Raw genomic sequence first — 22,034 nt, forward strand, 5'->3', positions numbered from 1 at the left:
GATGCCTTGCTTACAAGGTATGGTCTTACCCCTGAGCAGTACAAGGATAAGTTTAGGTCCTACAAGAAGAAGGAACCCCAAACATGGTTGGAATGTGTCGATTCTTATTGCAGGTCACTGCATGGTTGGGTGAAGGGCAGTAAGGTAACTACGTATGAGGGGCTTTACAATCTGATTGCTTGGGAGCACTTGTACAGTTCATGTTTTACAGAGCTGCGCCAACACCTGATTGACAGCAAGCTGACCGACCCCAGTGGCGATTGTTAGGGATGCACAACCGGGTAGAGAGAACTGTTCTTTTGTCTTCACTGCATAGGCCCTTTAACTTCGCCTTGGAGACGGTTGTATGACTGAAACAAAGCATTCTGCTGCAACACATGCCGTTGCCACGTGTGTGTTACGACATGAATGCCATTACCACACATAAGCTTTACCATGCATGCCTTTACCACAAATTACGTTATAAAATGTTAGAGGCATATGCCTGGTAAAGGTTTTCCTTGACCCCTGCGTTGAGTCCTAAACGTGGTCCCTGGTGTGACCCCCTCTTGCCCCCAGCCTTTCTAAAAACTACCCAAACCCTGGCCTAAAACCAGATGCCAGCGCAATACCACCCCCAGGCCCTCAGCCCTTCTAAAAACTAGCCTACCCCTGCCATAAGCCCTAAAACCAGATCGCAATGCAACAACACCCCTAGCCCTTCTAAAAACTACCCAACCCCTGCCTTAAGCCCAAAAATAAGACCCCACCGTGACACCCCTTAGGCCCCATCCCTTCTAAAAACTACCCAATCCCTGCCCTAAGCCCTAAAACTAGACCCCAGCATGACCCCCCCGGCTCCAAGTCCAAAATATACCCGTCCCCTGCCCTGAGCCCTAAAACAGTACCCCGTGCCCCCCACCCTGAGACTTAAAACAGTCCCTCCACCCCAAGCCTGAAAACCGCCCTCAACTGTCCCCGTCCCCACCCTAAAACCATAGCCACCCACCCCCCAAGCCTCTCCGACCAATCCCCCTTACCTCCCTACCCATGAGGAAGAGCCAGCTCCTCTGAGGCGCAGCCAGAGGAAACAGAAGTATCTCCCTGCTTCCTCTAACGACGCCGATAGCCTTTACCGCCATTACCACGAATAGCTCTTTCCATGCGTACCTTTACAACATAATTTGTTGTAATGGTATGCGCAGTAAAGGCTAGTCGTGGTAATGGTGCATGCGTTGTAAGGCATGCGTGGTAAACGACATCCGTGGTGACAGAGGCGTTGTAATGGCCGTCCCTTTGGAGAACAAAGTTTAGAATGTACGCTCTGCTTCAGCAAGGAAAAGTTTATTGACTTTATGTTCATGTGCAGGGGTAAATAAAACTTATACCACACATAGAGAGACAGTCAGTCAGACACAACAACACGTCCCAATTAAAGCTCCCACAAAAACCTTTATTTTCTTTATTTTTTTCTAAATGCAACATATTTCTGAACATATACAAATTCAAAGGATGTCTCTTAAATATATTTTTGTACGAAACACATGGGATAAAAAGCATTGATTAGGATTAAGGAGAGCAGAAAACTGGGCTAAAGTTCACTGAGCCACAATGTGATGTATTTTTTCACTTGGTATCAATGACTCACACAGCCCAGAAGGGAGCAGTCCTCCTAATCCGGTTTATTGGAAACAATTCCTGGTTTCTGTTTATGCTGTTCTTTTTAAAATGGTTATTTTAATACAAACTAAGAGATACTTACATTCTGTAATCTCAGCATAGTTTAACACTGAAACGACTTTTGTGCAACTCTGTTCAGGAGCCTTAAAGCTGTTCTATGATGGGAGATCTGTTTTCCAGTTCAATTGAAAACCTCCATTTACTGCAGGAAGTTTGTGAAATTGACATTGTGGTGCTTACTGGTAAGGGGTTTTTCATCAGTATCTGCTTTATTCTGAGAAGTGCTCTATGTGTTATTAAAAGGAAAACATCTATGATACCAAGTGCATGCACTCCATTATAGTGCCATATTATTCTCAGAATATCAAAAGCTTTTCCCAGCTATTATGGACACAGATTACCCATTGTGACCAAATTTGTAAAGTACTGTGACAGTGTTGTCAGACATCATGGACATAGTGACGTCTGCCTACTTGAAAGCCTCTAAATATGGGTGACGGTAGGTTGATTAATCAGTAGATGTCTGAGGATGACCTTGTGAGTAGTGCCTGTGCAAATCCGCAGAGAATAAAGGGGCTGATTCAGACTTCTTAGATCTCCTCTCCACTCTACCACGCTGCTGCCCAGCTCATTTAGTGATCACGGCTAGCTCGTGGTGATCGCTGTGCATTCAGATGATGCACAGGAGGCACAATAGTTTGGTGCACTTCACCCTGTTTGTGGCGGTCGCACACCAAGCGTTTTTTTTGTTTGTTTTCTGGAAACAAATTTCCAAAGTGGAAGTTTGTTTCTGAAAAACAAAAAATGTCACCCATACCTCATTCTACCCCCACCACCCCCAGGGTGTGTGAGTTTGTTTGTGAAAAAACAAAAACATAATAGCACCCACACATGAGAGGTTTCTCTCAGGGTGTGGTGGTCACTATATGCAGAGAAATTCTAAAAATCTGCAAATTTGACAGTGATAAAATGAGCATTCCAGTTTCTCTGGTAAATTGCCACAAAGAATCCAAATACATTACACCCTAGTCACATTATACACGTATTTTCTAAATTCTTTCTCATTTTGACATGATTCAAATGACCACATAGCAAGCATGACTTTGTAGCCTATCTTTGCTTTTTAACCACCAATCCATGCTATGCACATTAGCTCGATAAGGGCCACCAAAGTGACAGAGATTAGTGACTTTTCCCAGAGCCGGAAGCTCAAAAGTTCCAGGTCAGAAGAGCTTTGTCTATGAGATAGGCTGCCGCGGGGTCTAAGAGTGCCCACTATAGGCTGAGGAGAGGGGCATCCATGCTAGTGTTTCAGGATATCAACATAAGATTAACCTAGATGTGCATTGAACATAAATGAAAGTCATTTACATCGTCCACAGGTAAACTGAAAATCACCTAATTGAGACACCCTTTGGGTGACATATATCGACATGATGTTGATGAGTGCTGATGCACATTTCTAACAATAGTTGGATAGTAGGAATTCTGATACGCGAGAAACCATTCGACTCACAAGTAAGCTGTGCATTGTTTTTTTTCAACAGTTCTTTTTTTCTTTTTGTGTTTTTTACTGTTGTGGTTGACATCCTAAAATGGTTTTCTTGTAGTCTTGGGGATTGAGAAGAGGAGGCAGATGACCAACAATAGTTCAGGTTCATTACACACTGTACCCAGGAGGTCTGAATAACAAAGAATTCTTCCATAAAAAAACTAACCTAAGGTACTTAGGTCTACTATCTAAGGGGATACATAGGGGAAAAAGCTATTGGTCTGATTGTTCACCTGTTACTATGATATTTAGAGCGTCGTTAAGCTGTGTGATTTGACAGAGGCCTGGCTATCAGTGCCTTTGTTTTGAGGATTTAAGAAACCCTTTTGCCTCCTCCGAGCAATATCTGGGTTACCTGGCCTATATTCCTGTGGCTCCCCCTTTCCAAATTCTGATTTTCATGTGGTGTTTCAAATGCCCAGATCCCAATTTATTTTTTAATGATTTTCTATCATATTTAGACCCGCTCCACTTCCATTTTACAATCGTTTTGGGATGTGGCAGAGGTCTTACGTTGAATTTGCGTGCATGATAAACTGGGGAGCCTGGGAAGGTGGAATGGATCAGCCCACTGGTATATCTCACCACAGGTCTTACACATGGACATCATTGAGGGGTCGCCAGGGGTCTCAGCTGCGATCCGTGGCACTGCCTTTGTGACCCCTGGCCTCAGACGTGGCAAAATGAGCCTCAGGCTCAGAAGGGCAGCTCCATTTCCTTGTGTTTTTTGTAAATTATTTATTACACTAATCATGAATAATCTTTTATTATTCACAATTAGTGTGATAAAGAATGAGTTACAGTTTGCTGGAATATGACCCTCCCTGGCAGCTGAGATAAGTAAAAAATGATTTTAAATGTTTGGGGTGTGCGCTTGCGGGTGAGAGTGTCATTATGTGAGAGCGAGTGTGTGTGTTTGTAAATGTATGTGTAAGCGTGCGTGTGAGTGAAAATAAAGGTTAAATGCGAGTGATGTCACCTTTGCTACCTCTGGCATTTTGGAGAATTGGCGTTCATGATCTTACATAATGGTGGATTCTCCATGACCTATCCAAAAAACTAATATAGTGTTGTGGGGATGGCCCACTGTCTCCTGAATCTCCATCATCAGGCATTGAGCCAAGGCTGCTATCACAATATGGCATTTGTGTGAGACTGTAAACACAATTCTTATATTAATTAGATTTGTAATATATTTACGAGGTAGCCGTAAAACATATGAAACATAATTTGTAAAATACATAATTGTTGTCACTGAAGTTAAGTTCAGATCACACAGTCAAGATTAGGGAGAGATAGTTCATAAATCCAGTTAGAAGGTCTCAGCAGAACATCGGCCTCTATTACCTGGACTAGGCTATAAAAAGGAGCGTATTGCTTCTGATGTATATACACCTAAGGTCTCTTATGCTGAACTTTGAATAGTTCTCCATCGAGTGGACAAGCGGAACAGAAAAACAGCTGACATTTTTATCACCCGTGGACCATAATTTGGAGTATAACATGAATTAAGATTTGGCAGTAGAGCAAGGTGATTATTTTCTTCCTGGAGGGAAGGAAGTAGAGCATTTACCTGATCTGACAAGGTAGGAAATTCTAGATCCTACTAACACAGTTTGATACGCCTTGGAATCCTGCCTTTTTATTCCTGCATTATTTTGCCTTTGTTCTGATGCGATGCTGCTGCAAGTGTTTTATGTCCAACAAAGATCCTGGTCTTGCTTGCAAGCCATAGTAGTACATTCACGTTTACTGTTTAGTAGCTGGTGCAAGCTAGTAGAGTGAGCAAGTTAAGTTTTTGTGGGTGGGTGGGTGACTAAATGTTCCCAAAGCCTAAAAAGTACAGCAGAAGAATTAAGGATACCATTTAGTTCAGATGTGATTCTGGGATGAAGGCACCAGGTTAGTGCTTTTATAGAAAGTCTGAGGTGAATTCCTGAAGTAAATGATATTGAAAAAAGTGATACCAAGTATGGAGTAGCTCTTTTTAATGTAAAAACAACTGTAAGTGGCAGAAACAAGTAGCTGATTGTATTTGCTCATCAAAATATGAGCAGTTCAATTGAAAGCCATAGTGGTAGGTGACAGCTGCATGGAGACATGAGAAGGTGGAAAGAATATATTTGACGGGAGATTGTTGGACAGATTGAAAGTAGAAGGAATCAAAACTTCCTGTTAAAGAGAATAAGTTGGTGTAGTTGATCTGATATTCGAACCCCAAGGGCAGATACACCACACAAAGAGATTAGACAGTATAGTTTCAAGGAAAAGAGGAAACTAAAAGATATTCTGATTGACATCCTCATGGAAGTGTTGGTGACACTAATCCAAAGAAATAATGTTAGAGGTATTTGGTGGTGTAAGACTGATTGTGAGTGAAGAATAGAGCACTGTACAACCATATACGAAAGAGACCGATGAGACAAGAAAAACTTGCTACAGATATAGAGATAGAGCATGACGATAGATTGCAAGAGCACTAAGAGTAATCAAGGATCAGGGAACGAAGGAGTCAAAGTAAGGCAGGGTGACGATTACTCTCAATATTATCAGCAAGAGATGTTAAAAATCCGAGGAGAATTCAGAATTAGGTGTATGGTGAGTGCAATTGATTTCTGATAAGAGAAATGTGCTTTTGTGTATGGGACTTCAATGTCGGCAGATGCAAGCTGGAGCCATGCAAGGCTTTTAGGACATCCATATGAGCTAAGTATATATAAAACACTAAGGGCCAGATGTATGATTCTGGCCCATTGCGATTCGGTAATTGCGATTTTTAAGAAATCGCAATTACCTACTCGCAAAGGGCCATATATCACATTTGCGATTCGATAATTGCGATTTCTTAAAAATCGCAAATGCAATTACCGAATCGCAAATTGCGATACCGGCCCCATTCGCAGCTATGGGCCTGTTGGCCCATAGCTGCGATTTTTTTGCATTTCCTAAATTGCGATTTCTGAACCAGAAATCGTAATTTGGGAAATGCAAAAGGGCAGAGTGCTGGGGGCCTAAGGCCCCCTCTCCTGCACCCCAATTTTTTTTTATTACAATGTAAAGTACACACATGCCAAAAGGGCATGTGTTCTTTACATATTAAATTTAAAAATGCAGTTTTACTGCATTTTTAAACTTTGCTCCAGGTTACCACCTGGTTGCAGACAATGGTATTTTGCATGTGCAAAATACCATTCTGCGAAAAATCGCAATTTGCGATTTTTTGCAGAATAGCCTTGCGACCTGGATTTTGCGAATCACAATTTGCGATTCGCAAAATCCAGGTCACAACGCAGAAAATATAAATTTTTTCGATTTTCATTTTGTGGTCTGCGAATGCCTTTGATGCATTGCAGACCACGATTTTGCACTCGCAAACGGCCGATTTCGCCGTTTGCGAGTGCAAAAGCATTTGATACATCTGGCCCTAAATGTTAACATTTTTTAAAAATCTCTCATTGTGACTTAAGTATTCCTAGACCTACGTTGGACTCCTCTTCTTTTGAAGAAAGGAGGAATAACTTGCGGAAAATAAAGGCAGCTGGACAGCCGAAAGTAGGCAGGGTATATTGGCACATTGAGAAGGTTTAGAGTTATGAACAATTGTACTAGCAATCACAGGAGAATGAAGAATCCTAAGGTACAATTACACACAGGGAATAAATGTAGTGATCCAATTGGATTCTCTGTCAGTCCTTTGTCGACTGAAGAGAACACTACCTGTTGTCTCTGTTCAATATCTTTCTTGCTGGGATAATTTATAGCATTGACTGAATTTACAGCAGTGGATATTTTACCCATAAGTGTAAACCCTGAAATTGTATCTCTAATGAGGAGGTAAATGACCCATATTCCACACTCTGTGGACTTGTTGAGGGGGTTTCACAGCATACTTCTTTTTTGTGTGCATTCTTTGTGGAATTTACAAAGTTTCATCTTGCAGAATTGTAGCAGAATTTCTTGTATAACATAACAGGTGCATTGGCAATGTGTACATGCACCATGTGAGGCTATCTGTGACTGAATAAGTGGCTGAATAATATATATATATTTTCAACCTCATTTTACTGGTCATTCATTTGATGGACCGTAGAGGGATAAAAGACTGTGCAGGAGCAAAAGGAGCTAAACCTGTAACCATGAGCTCAAATGCAGGTTTCTAAAGTGGCTGTAATAACCCACTGAGCCACCAAATCACCACTTCAAGTATGTGTTATTTCTCTGTAGTAAAGTGCCCTTTTTTTGACATGGTCACCCCCATTGTTTGCCTGGTTTTGGATGTAATTTTGACTGTAAGTGCACTGGGTTCCTGCTAATCAGGTCCCCAGTGCCAGATCTCTTTCCCTAAAACTGTGCAATTGTTCCCCAATTGGCAATACCTTTGCACCCCCCCCCCCAATAAGTCACTTGTAAATGGTACCCCGGGAACCTTGGGCATGGGTACAAAAGATGTTTCCCCAAGGGCTGCTTCATGTATTGTGCCACCCCCTAGGCCCCCTCACCTAGCACATGCAGACTGCCATTGAAGACTGAGGCCCGTATTTATACTTTTTTTAGCGCCGCATTTGCGCCGCTTTGTGACGCAAAACGGCGCAAACCTACAAAATACAATGGTATTTTGCAAGTTTGCGCCGTTTTAGCGTAAAAAAACGACGCAAATGCGGCGCAAAAAAAGTATAAATACGGGCCTGAATGTCTTGGTGCAGCTAACAGTGAAAACACGACATGGCACACAGCTTATGTACCATGTCTCCTGACCACTGCATGCAATATATATAAGTCACCCCTACAGCAGGTCTTACAGCCCTAGAGAAGGGTGCATTATATTACATGTGAGGACATACCTGCAAGAGCAGATATGCCTATGCTATGTCTTTGCCAATTCTTAGAAATAGTGAGTGACCAGGGAAGTCATTTAAGTACATGTGCGGATCATTGGTCAACACAAGTTCCCCAGCTACATGATGGCTTCACTGAGGATAGGGCTGTTTGGTATCAAACATCTCATATTAATAAACCCTCACTGATACCAGTGATGGATTTATTAATACATGCACCCAGAGGGCATCTTATAGGTGTCCCTGGAAAAATCTACAATTTACCTGTTTGCTGGCTGACTGGTTCTAACTAGCCTGCCACCACCAGACAGATTTCTGACACCCATGGGTGAGGGCTTTTGCTCTCAGGTGGGCAGGAAGAAAAGCCTGCTCTGGAATGGGTGTTAGCACACCCCTCCCAAAAGGATGACTTGCGGATCTGCATTCAAAGGCAGGGGGCCTCAAAGAAGTCTCGTGCTCCCTTGGTATGCAGATCTGGCTTCATTCAAAGGAGAGATGCTGACCCCCCTGCCTCAGGACCCATTTGACACCTGGACAGGCAGAAAGATTAGTAGTCAGAGAGGCGTGCCCACCTCTCAGGTCAGACCCACCATGAAGGTGAACTGTCTGAGGTTGACACAATTTGTTAGAGTCTGCTATCTTGGTGATGGCAGAACTAGGAGCTCTGAGGCAGGGTAATGCCCACTTTTCACTGGAAGTGGCCATATAGCGGGCGTAGTAACGCCAGGGGTAAGAAGCCCATTGGCTACTACCCTACAAGCCCCTACACACCCTTAAATTCAGTATTTAGGGGAGCCAGGAAATCAGATTCCTGCTGACCTACAAAGAAGAAGGACAGTCAAGAGTTGTGAAAGCAAAGACTGAGGAAGAAGCAACTGACTTGCATCAGACCTGCTAATCTGCCTGCTGTTCCTGCTGAATTCCACCAAAGTTGTCTCATTCTGCAAGCTGTTGTGCCTCCAAAATCCTGGGAGGACTGCCTGCCTTCAACAAAGACCCAGGAACTCCAGTGGAGCAGCAGAGCTGCTTCCCTGCATCCTGCAGGCACCCTGAGAAACCTGAGAGTATTCCGGACTGCCAAAACCTGACACTGGAAAGTACCATTGCAGCAGTGCGGCCTAGCCTAAGCTGAAGTGGGCCAATGGTGCCTCTGTGTTCCCCAGCCCTCCAGAGACAAAACCCATCTTGGACCTGCCCACTGTGGACTCACTGACACCACCTGTAGCCTCTGTTTGCAAGCCCCTCCACTGCAAGTGCTCCCGGTGACGAAAACCTGATGCTTCAAGACACTTCTGCACCCGTCGCACCTGGCCTGTTGAGAAGAGGACCTAAGGTGTCCCCACATCCCCGAGCATCATGAGGGCTGAGCCCACTTGCTGGTTCAGCCTGCCTGTCCTCTCAGTCCAAACCTGCAGCAACTTTTTAACCGGACCAATCCTCATTGACTAACATTGCGCACCCAACACTGAAAAGTATTTCCACACCGCCGTCCCAGTGCCGCCCAAGGTGACCTGTTGGTTCTGCCTGGGACATAGTCCCAAACTTATCTTAAGTCCCGGAGATTGGTCCTGTATGTCATTGTGAAGTGCCCGAATGCAGTGTGCAGGAAGCTGGGTCTGTATGTATTTTATCAAAATGAGATAAAGGGCCAGATGTAGGAAGCCTTTTGCACGTCGCAAACTGCGAAAAATGCAGTTTGCGACATGCAAAAGGCCTAACGCGATGCACATCCTCAAATTGCGAGTCGGTACCGACTCGCATTTTGAGGATGCGACTCGCAAATAGGAAGGGGTGTTCCCTTCCTATTTGCGACCGCATCGCCATGCTGAGTTGCTTTGTGACCGCGAATGCAGTTACTTGAAGTGGGTGGTAACGCATTCGCAAACGGGAAGGGGTCCCCATGGGACCCCTTCCCCTTTGTGAATGTCACTGAAAATATTTTTTCAGAGCAGGCAGTGGTCCAATGGACCACTGCCTGCTCTGAAAAAATGAAACCAAATGGTTTCATTATTTTTTTGAATTGCAACTCGTTTTCCTTTAAGGAAAACGGGCTGCAATTCAAAAAAAAATAAACTGCTTTATTAAAAAAAGCAGTCACAGACATGGAGGTCTGCTGTCTCCAGCAGGCCACCATCCCTGTGAGTGCAGGGACTCGCTATGGGGTCGCAATTTGCGACCCACCTCATAAATATTCATGAGGTGGGTCTTTGCGACCCCATAGCGAGTCGCAGAAGGTGTCTGAGACACCTTTCTGCATGCACTTTTGCGAGTTGCAATTTGCGAGTCGGTATGACTCGCAATTTGCAAGTCGCAAAATGTTTTGTACCTACATCTGGCCCAAAGTGTGCACAGAGTCCAGGGGTTCCCCAGAGGCTTAACAGAGGCTAAAGTAGATAATACTGATGCTCTTTTTTTGTGGTAGTGTGGTCGAACAGTTTGGCTTATCAGAGGGTAGTGCAAAGATTTTGTTGTACACACACAGACAATAGAAGAAGCACATACTCAAAGACTTAATTCCAGACGAATGGTTTTTATATAGCAAAAATATTTTTTCTTAATTTACGTTTAGAACCACAAGATTCAAGTTGCAGGTAAGTACTTCAATAGTTTCGTATTTCACACATGTATCAATAGCACTTTGTTTGAAATCAATAAGTTATACAGTCTTTGAATATTGGCAATTATCTGTTTTAAAAGTTGACAGTGCAATTTTCAGAAACAGTTCCTGGGGGGAAGAAAAGTTAGATAGATTTGAAGGTAAGTACAACACTTACAGTTCCAGTCTCCGGAGGCTAGAATGTCTACAGGTTTGGGTTCAAGTTAACCCCAAACACCCACCACCTGCAACAAGGGCCGGCCGGCCGGGTGCAGGGGCCCTCTGTTTTAGATCTGCAGACAGGTAAGTACCTGTATCTTCGGAGGGAAGATCTGGGGGGTTTAGGGGAGCAATGGGGGGAGAAACAAGTAAAAACCAAGCATACACCCTCAGTGGCATGGGGGCGGCCGGGTGCAGGGTGCAATCAAGGTGTCGGGTCTCCAATGATTCTCTATGGGGGGACCTCGCGGGTCTCTCAGAGGCTGCAGGCAAGGTCCAGGAGGTCATCTCAGGCAAACCACAGGCTGGACAGGGAGGAGGGCCACCTGCTGAACATTGCTGCACCCGAGGTCAGGTTCTCCAAGGCCTGGAGGTTGCGGGTGCAGTGTGTCTTTAGGCATCGGATATCTTTGTCTGGAACGTTCACGGTTCGGGGGTCCTCAGGATTCCCACTGCAGGCGTCGTTGTGGAGGGGTGAAGAGGTCAACTCCGGGTGGGCACTTGCTCAGAATCGCCTGGGGATCGTCCCTACCTGGTTGGGCCACCTGGATACGGGCCGTGGGCTTTGCGTGCAGAGTGGTCAGGACTCATGCATTTGGAGTGAGGCTGGAGTCCTTGGCTGTTGTTTCTTCTTTGGACAGGGCTGCTGTCCACGGGAGTTCTTGGTCTTTTTGGGTGCAGGGTGGTCCTCTGGAGTTCGGCAGAGGTCGCTGGTCCCACTGGATGCGTCGCTGTGCTTGTGCAAGTTCTTTGGAGCAGGAGACAGGCCAGGAGCCAAGTCAGTTGTCATCTTCCTCCTTCTCTATGGGGGGTTTCGGCTATGCAGTACTTCTTCTTCTTGTCAGGTCACCAGGAATCTGGTGAGCTGAGTTCAGGGAGGCCCTTAAATTCTAGATTTATTGGTGTTTCAGGGGTCAGAGGGCAGTATCCAATGGCTACTGTCCCTGAGCCCACTCCCTTTGGGGAGGGGGGCACAAACCTAATCCTATTGGTCCGTGTCCTCCAAACCAAAATGGAGAATTCTGCAGGGAGGGGGTCACCTCAGCTCTGGACACCATAGGGGTGGTTCTGGCTGGGGTGGTCACTCCTCTCTGTTTTCCCTATTTTTTTCGTCAGACTCGCCCCGGGGCACTATAATCCGAGGCTTGAGCCTTTAAGGCTCACCACCAGGTGTTACAGTTCCTGTAGGGGGGAGGTGTGAAGCGCCTCCACCCAGGATAGGCTTTTTTCTGACCACAGAGAGCACAAAGGCTCTCACCCCATGTGCTCAGAAACTTGTCTGAAAGTGGCAGGCTGGCACAGCCGGGCAGTCCTGCACTAACAATTTGGCTAACATACATGGGGCATCTCTAAGATGCCCCCCGGGTGCATTTTTCAATAAATCCCACACTGGTATCAGTGGGGGTATATTGTGCTGAGGAGGTTGATATCAAACTTCCCAATATTCAGTGAAGCCATTATGGAGCTATGGAGTTCGTAATGAGAGACCAGACCATATACTCAGTATGGCTACACTGCACTTACAATGTCCAAAAATTGAGTCAGACACTGTAGGGGCATATTGCTCATGTAGCTATGACCTCACCTGTGGTATAGTGCACCCTGCCTTAGGGCTGTAAGGCCTGCTAGAGGGGTGTCTTACCTATGCCACAGGCAGTGGTTTGTGGGCATGGTATCTTGAGAGGGGTGCCAAGTCGACTTTGCCTTTTTCTTCCCACCAGCAAACATAAGCTGCAAGGGCAGTGTACATGTGCTTGGTGATGGGTCCCCTAGGGTGGCATAATACATGCTGCAGCCCTTGGCGACCTTGCCTGGCACAGAGCCCTTGGTATCATGGGTACCTTTTTACAAGGGACTTAACTGTGTGCCAGGGGTGTGCCAATTGTGGAAACAAAGGTACAGATTTTTGGAAAGAACACTGGTGCTGAGGCGTGGTTAGCAGGATCCCAGCACACTTTCAATCAAAGATGGCATCAACACTAGGCAAAAAGTGGGAGGTGGGGGTGGTAACCACGCTAACAGTGGCACTTTCCTACACAGTGCATGTTTTTCTCCCATAGGATAACACTATAGGATAACACTCACCTAATCGTATTGATTTTGGTGCCTAAATATATATGAAGATACTTGTTATCGTTGTAAATTGGTGTGGATCTCCATATTGAGTCTTATGTCTCATTTATTGGCTGTGTGCCTATGGTAAATGTCTAACACTCCTATATGATAGGCCTAGGGCTACTCGAACACACTACCTCCTAAAAGAGCACCTTGGGATTGCTAGAGCAAGCCCCTGCCCACTGGTAATCAAACCCCTGGGCTCTTTGCTCGATATATCTCATTGTGACATTTCATATAAAGAGCCAGCTTCCTACATCGGTCGCGCACATCAGTACAAGACTTAACATTTGCTGTACCACTTGGTTAATAGGTGATACCACTAAGTAATCTAAAATTGTCTTAAGTTAGGAGACATTTTTTCCCATTTTTTTATTTTTTCTAAATTGTTAAACATGTACTGTTAGGGCCTTGTGTTAAGTCCCCCAGCCCAAACTATTTAGAATGTAAAATACATTAGTGAGTTAGGCTCTTTAGAAATATACTTGGAGTTTTTTAAAGTTTCTAAAAAACGTCCTAACTACTTTAAAACCATGACTGAGGCAGCAGGTTCATCCAAGGAGCTTAACCTGGGCCCCTACCAAAATCTTACGTTTGCCCAACTTAAGGCCCTCTGCCAAGCAGGGAAACATGCCATGTGGTCTAAGCCCACCAAACCCCATCTGCAGCAGCTGCTTGCAGAAAATTATAGAGCCATGGCAAATAAAGAAGCCCCTCATGATATTGAGGAGGATGTGGAAGAGGATGATGAATTCCTCCACAACCCCACAGACAGTAACACCACTGACAGCACTTCTGATACCCCAGGAGATGGAGTCAGTGAAGTTGCTGAACTCCAGAAGCTAGCTAAGAGGACAGAATTAGAGTCTAAACTCCTAGCTACAGAGAAAGAAGGAGCTGGAATGGGCATAGGACGTACCTCTGGTGGCAGCAAAAATTTAAATAAGGAGAAAGAAGAAGCTTTTGACCCTAAGATCCCCAAAGGGATTGTCCCCAAATATTCAGGGGGGTGATGATATCACCAAATGGTTTACAGCCTGTGAGAGGGCTTGTACCATGAGGAAACTCAGCCAGAAGTAAAGGATCTTTCTACTCTGGGAGCTGTTCTCAGGAATGTGTGGGGATAGACTCCTGGCATTGACTGAACCAGATGCTGAGTCCTATCACCACATGAAGGATACCCTGAGTGGGGGCTTTGGACTCAACACAGAGGAGTATAGGATCAAACTCAGGGGAACTAGGAAAACCTCTAGTCCAGGGTTCTCCAACCTGTTCTGTAGCAAGAGGTACTTCTTATTGGTAAAAATCATTGTGAGCTACCAAACGCTAAACAACTCACACAATATTACCAGACAACCCCACACCCAGCCACCTTTAAGTCCAATATCCATAGAGCTAGATAAGAGGGGTACTATGACAGGACTGCCATGTGTGTCACTAAGTGTGATCTTTGGGGATATATGAACATGCATGCATATCGATGCGATTTATGAGTTTGTGTAACTGAAAGCCTATGTTGTATGTACTTGTGGCACAGAACATACCTTTCTCCATTTGTTGCACCATTATGTGTATACCACAAATATACAATCGTTTTATAAAATGGGAGGAATTTTAAGTGGAAAAAGTTTCATAATGTGGAACATTTTTCTCCACTTTAGCTTTCTCCCATTAAAAAAAAAATTAATATTTTTTAGCTATAAATATGGCACAGTGTTCTAACAGGCACTGGGAGCAAGAGGCCTGCTGTATGCAAATGCAACACTTTAAAAAACAAATTGAGAAAAATACAATGAAAAGTTAACTTAATCATTAAGGTAACTTTTCATTTGAATTGTATTTGGTTTAAAAACAGTGAGAAACATCATTTTATTCTCATGCTTCAATATTGAATAGACAAGGACTTTTATTCAAGAACTAAATACCTTAGTGCTTCAATTCTTCACCTCTGTGCCTCCATGGCTCATAAATCTGACTCCAGCACTGCTCCTTAGGTAGATTTTGTTGACTTTTCAGTCAAACACTAGGTGGCTGCTTGAAAGGGAACTAGATGCAAGCCTATGATGGACTTTATGATCTTATTATGAAAGAGTATCTGTTAAGTAACTGTGTTTCTGAAAAATTGTATCAGGTCCAATTCTCACCAAGAATTGGAAAAGAAGGCAGACCATTGGATCAAGAGTAGGGTATCCAAGACAACTCATGGTGGGAGAGACCACAAAAAGGGATTGCTAAGCCCCCCAAGGGAAAGACCAGTCTAAAGATAAAAACAAAAGGTCTTCTAAAGGCCCCCAAAAACATGTTCAGAAGGGTGGGCCACGAGAAAAGGCACAGATCAAGAGTGGGTACCAGGGCAAGAACTGGGATCCCAAGAAGGCTTGGTGCTACAATTGCAAACCAATGGGGACCAAACTGGAGACCTAGCCTGTCTCAAAAAGAATCCCCCTAGTGCTCCTACAGCTCCTGATACAGTGGTAAATCTCCAGATGGGATCCCAGGTGGGCACTGGCCATGTCAGTGAGATTTCAGAAGCAACTTTAGTCCCTGAGGGTGGGGTATATGTAGCTGCCTGTGACCCATTAACTTGGAGAGATACAGGCAACAGCCACGTATCAATGGGATCAAAGTTGAAGTACTGAGGGATACAGGTGCAAGTGTCACCATGGTGACTGGACAGTTGATATCCCCAGAACAGTATCTGACTGGTGAAACTTTCACAGTCATCAATGCTGACAACCAAGCTGAGGTCCATCCCATGGCAATGGTGTCCTTAGAGTGGGGTGGGGTTATTAGCCAGGAGAAGGTGGAGGTATCCTCTGCAATTCCTGTAACCTGTCTGCTAGGAAATGATCTGGAGCCCTCAGCATGGGCCAAGGTAGAAAGAAAGACCCATGAAGCAATGCTGGGTATACCTGAATGGGTGTATATGAAAACCAGAGCACAATGCAAAGCCCAGGGTGAAAAAGAGGTGCTGGAGTCTGGAATAATGGCTCAGCCATCCAAGAGAAAAGGAAAGAAATCTAGCAAGCCTGCCTCTGAACTGCCACAAGCTCAAGTCCCCTTTCCTCAGTGAGAAGACCTGTCCTTGAGAGAACCGAGCCCCAGAAACTTAGGTCTTCCAAAGCAGAGCTCCTGGTCCCATGGAGAGCTCTAGGGAAAAGCTATGCCAGGGACAGAGGACCTGTCCCACTCTTGAGACCCTGAGACAGCAAGCTGCTGACCAGGAAAAGGGAGATGTCAGTGGCTCCCACAGAACTTATTGGGAGGAAGGGCTCCTGTATCCTGAGGCCAGAGAGCCCAAACATGGTGCCACTAGGAGAGTAATAGTGCCCCAGATATATAGAGAATTACTACCCCCTTTGGCTCATGACATCCCTTTAGCTGGGCATCTTGGTCAGATTAAAACGTGGAGTAGATTAGTTCCTACTTCTACTAGCGCAATATGTGCGAGGCAGTGAAGGAGTTTTGTAACTCCGGTGTTACCCGTCAAGCCAGTGGCAAGCTAGGTGGCCACCCAAAGGCCCCCTTAATTCCACTTCCAGGAGTTGCAGTCCCCTTTGAAAGGGTAGGGGTTGACATTGTTGGCTCTCTAGACCAGCATCAGGGAACAGATGTATACTGGTAGTGGTAGATCATGCCACCAAATGCCCTGAAGCTACAGCCCTTAGGACTACCACAGCTCCTACAGTTGCTAGGGCCCTACTTAGTATCTTTACTAGAGTGGGCTTCCCTAAGGAGGTGGTATCAGACAGAGGTAGTAACTTCATGTCTGCATACCTCAAGGTAATGTGGAATGGATGTGGGGTGACATATAAGTTCACTACACCATGTCACCCACAATTAAATGGTTTAGTTGAGAGATTAAACAAAACCATGAAGAGCATGATTGTAGGACTCCCTGGAAAACTCAGAAGGAGAATGGGATATACTGTTACCATGCTTGTTTCTCACCTTAGAGATGTTCCACAGAAGGGAGTAGTTTTTTTTCCCCTTTGAACGTTGAACATCCTGTAAGGGGACCATTGTGTCTAGTGAGGGAAGGCTGGGAGAGACCTCTTCAAAAGCCCAAGCAAGACATTGTGGACTATGTGCATGGCCTATGTTATTGGATGACTGAGTATATGGAGAAAGCATCCAAAAATTTTGAGGCCAGCCACGAGTTCTAGAAGCTCTGGTATGACCAAAAGGCTGCCATGGTGGAGTACCAACCAGGGTAGAATCTGTGGGTACTTGAGCCTGTGGCTCCCAGGGAACTCCAGGACAAACAGAGTGGCCCTTACCTTATCATTGAGAAAAAGAGTGAGTTCACCTATCTGGTTTACCTAGGCACTCCCTGCAACCCTGAGAGGGTCATCCAATCACCTAAACCTCTTCCATGCAGGGCTGATGTGGCCATTCCTGATGGTCATTGGTGAGGATCAGGAAGAAGACAGTGAGCCTCTCCCTGACCTCCTCTTCCACAGCCTCAAAGATGGGTCAGTTCATGGAGTGGTCTTTTCAGACACCCTCACTGCCCAACAGAAAGTTTACTGCAGGCAAGTCCTACAGTAGTATGCTGAGATCTTTTCCCCTCACCCCTGGTCAGACTAGCTGGTGTATCCATGACGTGGACACTGGTGAACATCTGTCTGTCAAAAGCAAAATCTACAGACAGTCTAACCAAGTGGTGAATAGCATCAGAGCTGAAGTAAGCAAGATGCCAGAGTTAGGGGTAATTGGGCCCTTTGACAGTCCCTTGGTCAGCCTTAGTCCCCAATCCTCATTGCAAGGAAGGTAAACCAGAGCTGATGTTTTGCATGGACTATAGAGATCTCAACGCTGTCACTAAGACAAATGCACACCCTATCCCAAAAGCAGATGAACTTATTGACAGGTTAGGGGCAGCCACGTTTCTCAGTACGTTTGATTTAACATGAGGGTACTGGCAGATTGGTCTGACCCCTGGAACAAAAGAGAGATCAGCATTCTCTACCCCAGATGGACAATATCAGTTCACTGTTATGCCACTTGGTTTAAAGAATGCCCCTGCCACCTTCCAAAGTTCGGTGGATAAAGTCCTTGCTGGTTTGGAAGCCTTTAGTGTAGCATATCTTGATGATATTGCAGTCTTTAGATCCACTTGGCAGGATCACCTGATCCACCATGGCAAGGTTCTTGAAGCTATGTGAAGTGCAGGCCTCACTATCAAGGCAAGCAGTCACCAGCAGGGCAAGGTGGTATACTTGGGTCACCTTGTAGGTGGAGGTCAAGTTCAACCACTACAACCCAAGATCCAGACAATTCTGGACTGGGAAGATCCAACCACCCAGGCCCAAGACAGGGCATTCCTTGGCTTGACTGGGTATCACAGGAGGTTTGTGAAAGGGTATGGCACCATTGTGGCACCCCTCACAGAACTGACCTTCAAAAAAATGCCAAAGAAAGTAAACTGGACAGTGAGCTGTCGAAACACTTTTGACACTCAAGGAAGCAATTTGCTCTGCACCCATTATGAAAGCTCCAGATTATTCAAAGCAGTTCATAGTGCAGACTAATGCCTCTGAACATGGGATATGAGCGATCCAATCCCAAACGAATGATAATGGCCATGACCAACCTGTTGCTTTCATTAGCAGGACGTTACTCCCTAGAGGCCAGTGTTGGAGTGTCATTGAGAGGGAAGCTTTTGCTGTGGTCTGGTCCCTGAAGAATTTGAGACCATACGTGTTTGGTTCTCACTTCCTTGTTGAAACTGACCACAGGCCTCTCAGATGGCTAATGGAAATGAAATCTCCCTACAGGGAATGAACTTTACAGTGGAACACAGACCTGGGACTGACGACACCAATGCAGATGGCCTTTCCAGGTTTTTCCACTTAGACAATGAAGACTCTCTTGGGAAAGGTTAGTCTCATTCTTTCATTTGGGGGAGGGTTGGTTGTGTAGGAAAGAGCCCCTTTTTGGCATGGTCACACCCACTTCTTGCCTGGTATTGGATGCAATTTTGACTGGAAGTGCACTGGGTTCCTGCTAACCAGGTCCCCAGTGCCAGATCTCTTTCACTAAAACTGTGCAATTGTTCTCCAATTGGCAATACCTTTGCCCCCATATAAGTTCCTAGGAAATGGTATCCCTGGTACCTACAGCATGTGTACCAAAGAGGGTGCCCCAAGGGCTGCAGCATGTATTGTGCCATCCTCAAGGACCCCTCATCTAGCACATGCAGAATGCTATTGCAGGCTGCATGTCTTGGTGCAGCTTAAAGGGAAAATACAACATGGCACACAGCCTAAATACCGCATGCAATATATGTAAGTCTCCCCTACAGCAGGCCTTACAGCCTTAAGGCAGGGTGCATTATATTACATGTGAGGATGTATCTACAAGAGCAGATATGCCCCTGCTATGTCTTTGCCAATTTTTAGGCATAGTGAGTGACCAGGGAAGCCATCTTAAGTACATGTGCTGGACACTGGGCAACACGAATTTCCCAGCTCCATGATGGCTTAGCTGCAGATAGGGATGTTTGGCATCAAACATCTTGTATTGATAAACTCTCAATTATACCAGTGGCAAATTTAGTAATACATGCACCCAGAGGGCATCTTAGCGGTGTCCCCGGAAAAATCTACCATTTACCCGTGTGCTGGCTGACTGTTTCTTACTAGCCTGCCAATACAGGACACATTACTGACCCCCCAAGGTGAGGGCGTTGCTCTCAGGTGGACAGGAAGAAAAGCCTGCTCTAGCAGGGGTGTTAGCACATCCCTCACAACAGGATGACTTGTGAATCTGCATTTAACAGCAGGAGGCTTCAAAGAAGCCCACCTCCCTTGGTATGCAGATCTGGCTTCACTCAAAGGCAAGATGCCAACCCCTCAACCTCAGGGCCCATTTGACACCTGGACAGGTATGAAAATTAGTAGTAATAGAGGCATGCCCACCTCTCAGGTCAGACCTATCCATAAGGTGCTGCCTGACGTGGACACAATTTGTGAAAGTCTGCCATCTTGGTGATGGCAGAACTAGAAACTCTGCGACAGGGTTATGCCCACTTCCTACGTCCCCTAAATGACAGTGGTCATTTAGGGGACATAAAGACCCCAGGGGTAAGGCACCCATTGACTACTATCCTACACTCCCAAAAATGCCTCTAAATTCAGTATTTAGGGGAGCCCCAGGCACCAGGAAATCAGATTCCTGCTGACCAACGAAGAAGAAGAAAACTCAAGAGCTGTGAAAAACTGAGGAAGAAGGAACTGAATTGGCACCATCCCTGCTGGCCTGTCTGCTGTTCCCTCCGAATTGCAATAAAGTTGTCTCGTTCTGCAAGCTGTTGTGCCTCCAAAAGCCTGGGAGTGCTGCCTGCCTCCAACAAAGACCTAGAAACTTCTGTCGAGCAGTGAAGATGTTTCCCTGCATCCTGCAGGAAACCCTAGAGAACTGAGAGAACTCAGGACTGCCAAAACCCAACACCAGAAACCACCGCCTGTGCTGGCTAGCCCAATCTGAAGAGGACCAAGGATGCCAACGTGGTCCCCGGAGACAAAGCCCTCCTTTGACTTGCTCACTGTGGACTCACCAAAGCCGCCTGCAGCCTCTGTTTGCAGGCCCACTCCACCGTGAGTGCTCCCAGTGATGAAAATATGATGCCTCAAGACACCTCTACACTCTACGCCCCTGGTTCATGGAGAAGAGGACCTAAGGTGTCCTTAGCATTGTGAGAGCTGAGCCTACTTGCTTCTTCAGCCCGACTGTCCTCCATGTCCAAACCTGCAGCTTCTATTTAACCGCACCAATCCTCTTTGACTAACGTTGGGCACCTGACACTGAAAAGCACCTCTGCACCTGGCCACCCAAGGTGACCTGCTGGTGTTGCTTGGGACCTTGCACCATACTTACCTTAAATCCAAGACATTGGTCCCATAAGTCGCTCAGAAGTACCCGAATGCACTACATGTTTTTCCCCTTAGGATAACATTGGGCACCTGATGCGGAAAAGCACCTCTGCACCCGGCCGCCCCAGTGCCTCCTGAGTTGACCTGTTGGTGCTGCCTTGTACCTCGCCTTATACTTTCCTTAAGTCCAGGAGATTGGTCCCATAAGTTGCTGTACTATACCTTTATGCAGTATTTGTTTTTCCTCCATAGGAAAATATTACTGCCTCTGAAAAATGCATGACTTTTGAAACCTGAAAGTATTTGTCTTACAAAACGTACCTACCTGATCGCATTGATTCTGGTGCCTAGATACATATACAGATACTTGTTATTTTTGTAAATTGGTGTAGATCTCCTTGTTGAGTCGTGTGTCTCATTTATTAACTGTGTGCCTATGGAAAACGTCTAACGCTCCTCTCTGATAAGCCTCAGGCTGCCCAACCACACTACCCACTTAAAGAGCACCTTATGATTGCCAGAGCAAGCCCCTATCCACTGGTAAGTGAATCTCTGGACTCTTTGCACAACAGATCTCATTTTGATATATCATATAAAGAGCAAGCTTCCTACATTCTCATCACCTTTTTCGAATAATTTGCTATCTTTTATTATTGGTGGTACGCCACCATGCACTGTCATGGGCAGCTAGCAGAGTTTGGCAAAATCCCACGAGCCATATTGTACTATAGTGAGGGTTAGTTATCAGACTTTACCCCTTTTCCTGTTATCAAAGGAGGACACTCTTAGCTGCACTTTGAAGCTACTTCCCGCCATGTCCTCCTGCTATTAATCACCAAAAACCAGACACTACTCCGTGCCAATAAAATGTAAATTGACAGCAGACATGACATTTCCTGAACAGATTATTGTAATAACAGCCTCCTGGATTTCTTGACAATGGTATGGGCTCCTGGCTAAATGTATGTCCTGGCCCAATGCCAAGTCCAGCTACGTGTCCTCTACTCGCCCTTCCAGCTGCTTCTTTCATCCTACATATCCATATGTTGCAGAGTCTGGTAAAGCAAACAAAAGTCACTTTGCAGATTTTATTCCTATTCTGCTGAGGGTCTTTAGATCACATGTATTGCTCATCATTCATAGAATGGTTCCTGTTTATTTATAAAATACAATATGACCAA

Source organism: Pleurodeles waltl, chromosome 12 (genome assembly GCF_031143425.1).
Source record: "Pleurodeles waltl isolate 20211129_DDA chromosome 12, aPleWal1.hap1.20221129, whole genome shotgun sequence".
NCBI classification, from domain to species: Eukaryota; Metazoa; Chordata; class Amphibia; order Caudata; family Salamandridae; genus Pleurodeles; species Pleurodeles waltl.